We start from the raw sequence: 6,616 nt of genomic DNA, 5'->3' as shown, positions 1-6,616 counted from the left end.
TTTCACATAACAAGTCTTCTTAGAGTACACTAATCCAAATGGGGCTAATAGGAGGTAATACTTAGTCGAAAATAGTGCTTATTAATTGATTTGGCTTAATACGGAACAGTGGTAAGAGTTTAACTCAATAGAGTTATACCAATAGATTGCTCGCACCAGGCCCATCTGCTCAGTGCGTTAAGGTTACCATATGTTTGGATGATGATATGGCTTATTGGTTTACAAACAGCGTCTCGAATTCTTAAAATCGACTCTAAGTTGTATTCACATGGACACAACTTACAAGTCAGAAAGACCCAGCTATTAGAGGGTCAGGACATGGAACATATGGCTGTTATTATATTATTATATAGGTGCGTCCAAAGTATAATACTTTTATATGTTACAAAGCTTAACCTTTTTGACCACTTTCATCTTCTTCTTAATAAAAAATAAAACGACTAACAAGTTTGAATCACTCAACTAAAATATAACTCCAAACCACAAGTGTCGTATAACCAGGTCGAGTATCCTGCTTCAATGGCTTAATCGACCGACCATTGATTGAGAATTACATATGTGTGTACATCGAGACTTTTCCAGAGGACCAAATGAGCTAAAGAATGCCAACTGCAATCACTGTGCTGTTTATTGATATATGAACTGATAGGAATTGAAACATGAAAAAGGCATCACTAAAGGAATGTTTCTACCAATTCTTGCTCATGTATTTGTATGTCATCCACCTCAGTATTGGTGCTACAGATACTATAACTGCGACCCATTTTCTCAAAGATGGCGACGCCAATATTACTTCAGCTGGTGAAACCTTCGAAATAGGGTTCTTCAGTCCAGCTAATTCTAAGCTTCGTTATGTTGGTATTTGGTACAAGAACATATCTGTTAGGACAGTAGTGTGGGTTGCCAACAGAGAAGCTCCTTTGACCAGTGGATCAGGTATTCTTAAGGTCATTGAGCCAGGTCTTCTTGTCCTTCTCAATGGCACTGACAATGTTGTATGGTCAACTAATACATCAAGATCCGTGCAGAATCCCATTGCACAGTTGCTGGATTCTGGAAATCTTGTAGTCAAAGAAGCTGGTGGTGGTAATTTCCTATGGCAGAGTTTTGATCACCCGACTGATACACTTTTACCGGGCATGAAGCTTGGTTGGAATTTTGTAACTGGCCGAGAGGTGTATTTGTCATCGTGGAAGAACAAGGAGGATCCAGCTCCTGGAGATTTTACCTATCACTGTGATCCGTCTGGTTATCCACAGAACTTCCTGAAGAAGGGTAACAATGTTGTATATCGCTCTGGACCGTGGAATGGTCTTCGTTTTAGTGGGGCAACAAGCTCAAGAGATAGTCCTTTCTATACATTTGGAATATTCTCAAGTAAGACAGAGGTGTATTTTACTTATAAGCTCCTATCTTCAGTTATCACAAGGTTGATCTTAAATCATAATGGTGACCTACAACGCTGGACTTGGGGTGACAGGAAACAGGATTGGGGCCCTTACCTCTCAATACCCACAGATAGTTGTGATGTTTACAAACTGTGTGGCGCATATGGTAGCTGCAACAGTGTAAATTCTCCAGTATGTGGATGCTTAGACAAATTTGTGCCAAAGCATAATGAAAGTTGGCAAAAGGCAGACTGGTCAGCTGGTTGTGTTCGGAGGACTGAACTGAACTGCCTAAAAGGAGATGTATTTTTGAAGTATTCGCACATCAAGTTGCCAGACACACGGAATTCATTGTCCAATGTGACTATGACACTAGAAGAATGCAAGAATATCTGCTCTAATAATTGTTCTTGTATGGCTTACTCAAATCTTGATATACGAAATGGAGGAAGTGGATGCTTATTGTGGTTCGAGGATCTGCTTGACATTCGACAGTTATCGAATGAAGGGCAAGATATCTATATAAGAATGGCTGTCTCTGAATTAGGTACGTTTGTTGCTGAAATACTTTTATATTGTAACTATTCTTGTAAGCATCTAGTAGACTAGTACCATTAACTGCAAACTCTTGCTTTCTGCATTTATGTTGTTAGGAACTTAACATTAGAATTAAGCTTGGAGTACTACTTCAGAATGATGTTGGCTTGAATTTATTAGCTGAATCAGTAAGCATAATGATTAGTTACAACCCAAACACTCTCCTGGAACTAATTGATAGGCACTTAATTGTCTCTCGGACAAGCTAGTGACTATTGCATCAGTCAAGCCAAAAATCTAGTCAAAATTGAAGAGGTTTTTAGTTGGAATGAAGCTCATTGTGAACTTAAAAATGACAGGCAGTTCCTCAAATGCTTGCAGAATATCTAATACTCAATATCAACAATTATAACTATAGTACTCCAAAGGCTTGCAGAAGCTTTGTAACTCAGTATTATATCAACTCATTTAAGCGATTTAGAGGTAGAAATACAGTCAAATTTATTAATCATCTTTGTTGGAATGGACACTTGCAGATAGTCAGGAGAAATCAGATAGAAAGATAAGAAAATTACTCTTTTGGATTCTGCCAATATCAGTTGGTGTGATTCTGGTAATCCTTAGCGTTTTGATCTGCCAAAGAAGGAAGAAGGCTTTAAACATCATAAAGAAAGGTAAGCTGGATAAGTCACTTTTTATAAAGGCACACAAAGTGAAGAACTGTCTTATTGGTCTGGTTCTTGCAGATTAAACACAATTCACTCCATTTCCTTTTGGCAGGAAAATGTGGACGCAGTGGCAATTTCAAGATGGATTACAACAGTGGTAGTTGCACTGAAGAATTTGAGATACCACTGTTTGACTTATCTACAATAACTAAGGCTACCAATAACTTTTCATCTAAGAGAAAGATTGGAGAGGGGGCTTTGGTCCTGTTTACAAGGTAAAAACACCAATTTATCATCCATAGAATAGAGCACAGATACAATTGTGGGCTTAACAGAAAATGGAATTTAAGTTATGATCTAACAGATTTGGTCAGACACACTTAAGCTAGTGAGCAAAGCATAATGAATTAAGGATATGGTGGAGTGATTTTTAACTAAAACAAAAACTTTACTGATTTTCATATAATTGCTAAACTCTTCTTTATTTGGAAGCATAACCGATTTTCCACTTTCTACTTTCAAGTTAGATATTGAAAATATTTAACATGCATAGATTATGATGTCTAGGGAATACTTGAACAAGGACAGGAAGTAGCAGTCAAGCGGCTGTCTAAAACTTCTGCACAAGGAGAAGATGAGTTCAAGAATGAAGTTGTGTATATTGCCAAGCTTCAGCATAGAAATCTTGTGAAGATTCTTGGATGCTGCATTGATGGGGAAGAAAAAATGTTGATCTTAGATTACCTGCCAAACGGAAGTCTTGATTCGTTTATTTTTGGTACTACTCTTCATCCAATAGTGTGCATATTCATTAATAATGGTTCAGTGAACTGGTGCTTATAAGAGCCTAATAATAATGTACATGGAAGCACAAATTTCTGTTCCTTTTTCCAACCAAAGAAAAGGACTGATTTAGCTTGATGTTTTAGTACTACTTTATACTAATGTCTGACTATTGTATAATGAATCAACAATATTTTGGCAGGTGACAGACAAAGCAGGGTGTTAGACTGGCCTAAGCGCTTTCACATTATCAATGGGATCGCTCGGGGACTTGTGTATTTGCATCAAGATTCTCCATTGAAGATAATTCACAGAGACCTGAAAGCTAATAACATTTTGCTAGACAATGACATGAATCCAAAGATATCAGACTTCGGCATAGCAAGAATTTCTGAAGATGACGAGATCGGAGCCATGACAAATCGAGTTATTGGAACATAGTACGAATCTATTACCGGGTAGTTGGAAATATGAACCAAAAAATAATCCTGAGCCAGTTAAGGTACCTTTTCCAGCATTAGTAACTCTATTTTTGCACGTACATTCTATGCAGTGGCTACCTCTCACCAGAATATGCATTGCACGGGGAATACTCAGTGAAATCAGATGTATTTAGCTTTGGCATATTAGTACTGGAAATTGTGAGTGGGAAAAGCAACAGAAGATTCTCTCCTCCAGACCTTAACCTTAATCTACTTGGATATGTAAGATTTTATTTTAGTTATATCCTTTGGTGACTGGTGTTATGTTATCTACTAGTAACAGATATCGGGCAAAGCTAGTCAGTGCTAACAGGCTTGTAATATCTACAGGCGTGGGAGCTATACAAAGAAGGAAGGTCAATAGAACTACTTGATGAACGGCTAGGCGATTCTTGTTTAACACCTGAAGTGGAACGATCAATCCGTGTTGGTCTATTATGTGTCCAACAACGTCCAGAGGATCGTCCAAGTATGTCTTCTGTGGTTCTGATGTTAAACAATGAAGGTCCGTTGCCACGGGTTAAACTGTTGAAGTTTGGCAAAATGCCAAAGTCCCACATTGGTTGGGAGTTAAGTTTGGGGGGGATTTTTCCCCTATAAAAGAAGGCCTAATGTTTAGGATTGAAACACACCTCTCATTTGCCTTCTCATCTGTTTAAGGCATTTGTATCTTCTCTCTTTAGTATTATTTCACTTGTATTTTTGGAGTGGAATAAAATATTTGGTTGTGTCCGAGGAGTAGGCAAAATTAGCCGAACCTCGTAAATTCTGGTGTTCCCTTTATTGTTGTTTTATTGTCTTATTTATTATTTGGTGGCTGTCATAATTTTTGGTATAGTAGTTGTGACTTATTCACACTATATACATTTGGCTTCCGCAACAATTGGTATCAGAGCCAAGGTACTGTCTAAGTATGCTCTGTGGTTGCAGCATAGTCTGATCTTCCACATCAGAAAAGATTTATCTTGGTAACTGAGTCAAGGTTCTGTCTGAGTATGCTCTGTGGTTGCAGCTTAGTCTGATCTTCCACACCAGAAAGGAAATAATCTTGATTTGTGTCGTCAGCTATTAAATAATATTTGTGTCAAAGATGGGAGACAATAAACAAGAAGAATCTACATCAAGTGTCAACAATACGTCATCATTGGCATCTTCGCTTATGACAAGAATTGTGTCAAATGCGAAATTTGCGGTCGAAATATTTGACGGGTCCGGACATTTTGGGATGTGGCAAGGCGAGGTTCTAGATGTCCTTTTTCAACAAGGGCTAGATCTGGCAATTGAAGAAAAGAAACCAGATGTTATTGGAGAAGAAGATTGGAGAATTATCAACCGTGTTGCTTGCGGTACCATTCGATCCTACCTTGCTAGAGAGCAGAAATATCCATACACAAAGGAAACTTCTGCAAGTAAATTATGGAAAGCACTGGAGGATAAATTTTTGAAGAAAAACAGTCAAAATAAATTGTACATGAAGAAGAGACTGTTTCACTTCACCTATGTTCCTGGTACCACGATGAATGAACATATCACCAGTTTCAATAAGTTGGTTACAGATTTGCAAAATATGGATACAACTTATGATGATGGTGACTTGGCCTTGATGTTGTTGGCGTCACTTCCTGATGAGTACGAGCACCTTGAAACTACTCTACTCCATGGAAATGACGAAGTTTCTCTCAGAGAAGTTTGTTCGGCTTTGTACAGCTATGAACAAAGAAAGCGAGAAAAACAGAAGGGCGGAGAAGGAGAAGCACTATTTGTGAGGGGTCGTCCTCAAAATCAAACGAGGACAAAGAAGGGAAGATCCAAGTCAAGATCCAGACCCAGCAAAGATGAATGTGCCTTTTGTCGAGAAAAAGGGCACTGGAAGAAAGACTGTCCGAAGTTGAAGAATAAGGCCAAACATAACAATGGAAAGGCCATTATGGATTCAAATGTAGCTGATTGTGATGATTCAAACTTCTCATTAGTTACAACAGAGTCATCAACATCATCAGACATATGGTTGATGGACTCGACTTGTAGCTATCATATGTGTCCCAACAGGGACTGGTTCATGGAATTTCAAGAAGGAGAATATGGAGTCATCCACACAGCGGATAATAGCCCTCTTACCTCATATGGCATTGGTTCAATACGATTAAGGAACCATGATGGAATGATCAGAACATTGATAGATGTTCGATATGTACCGGATTTGAAGAAGAATCTCATCTCTGTGGGAGCCCTAGAATCAAAAGGGTTCAAAATCATTGCAGAAAATGGAGTGATGAGAGTATGCTCCGGTGCACTAGTGGTAATGAAGGCTAATCGGAAGAATAATAATATGTACCGCTATCGTGGCAGTACAGTTATTGGGACAGCGACAGTAACATCCAGTGACGACAAAGAGGCAGAAGCAACCAAGCTATGGCACATGCGCTTGGGACATGCTGGAGGAAAATCCTTGAAAACTCTATCAGATCAAGGATTGTTAAAAGGAGTAAAGGCTTGCAACTTGGAGTTTTGTGAGCATTGTGTCAAAGGGAAACAGACAAGGGTTAAATTTGGTACAGCGATCCATAATACTAAAGGCATTTTGGATTATGTACACTCTGATGTTTGGGGTCCTTCCAAAACACCTTCATTGGGTGGGAAGCACTATTTTGTAACCTTTGTTGATGATTTTTCTCGAAGAGTGTGGGTGTATACAATGAAAAACAAAGATGAAGTGCTGGGAATTTTTCTCAAATGGAAGACGATGGTGGAGAATCAA

The 6,616-nt window shown here is 38.6% G+C and overlaps 1 pseudogene; it reads left to right on the top strand.

The window, feature by feature from the left end:
• Positions 1–464: 464 nt before the first annotated feature.
• Positions 465–5,382, top strand: LOC107796140 (G-type lectin S-receptor-like serine/threonine-protein kinase At4g27290; annotated as a pseudogene).
• The last annotated feature ends 1,234 nt before the right edge of the window (positions 5,383–6,616 follow it).

This window comes from Nicotiana tabacum, chromosome 10, assembly GCF_000715075.1.
Source record: "Nicotiana tabacum cultivar K326 chromosome 10, ASM71507v2, whole genome shotgun sequence".
Lineage (NCBI taxonomy): Eukaryota > Viridiplantae > Streptophyta > Magnoliopsida > Solanales > Solanaceae > Nicotiana > Nicotiana tabacum.
The sequence above is the reverse complement of the archived record's forward strand: the minus strand, read 5'-3'. Positions and strand labels throughout refer to the sequence as shown.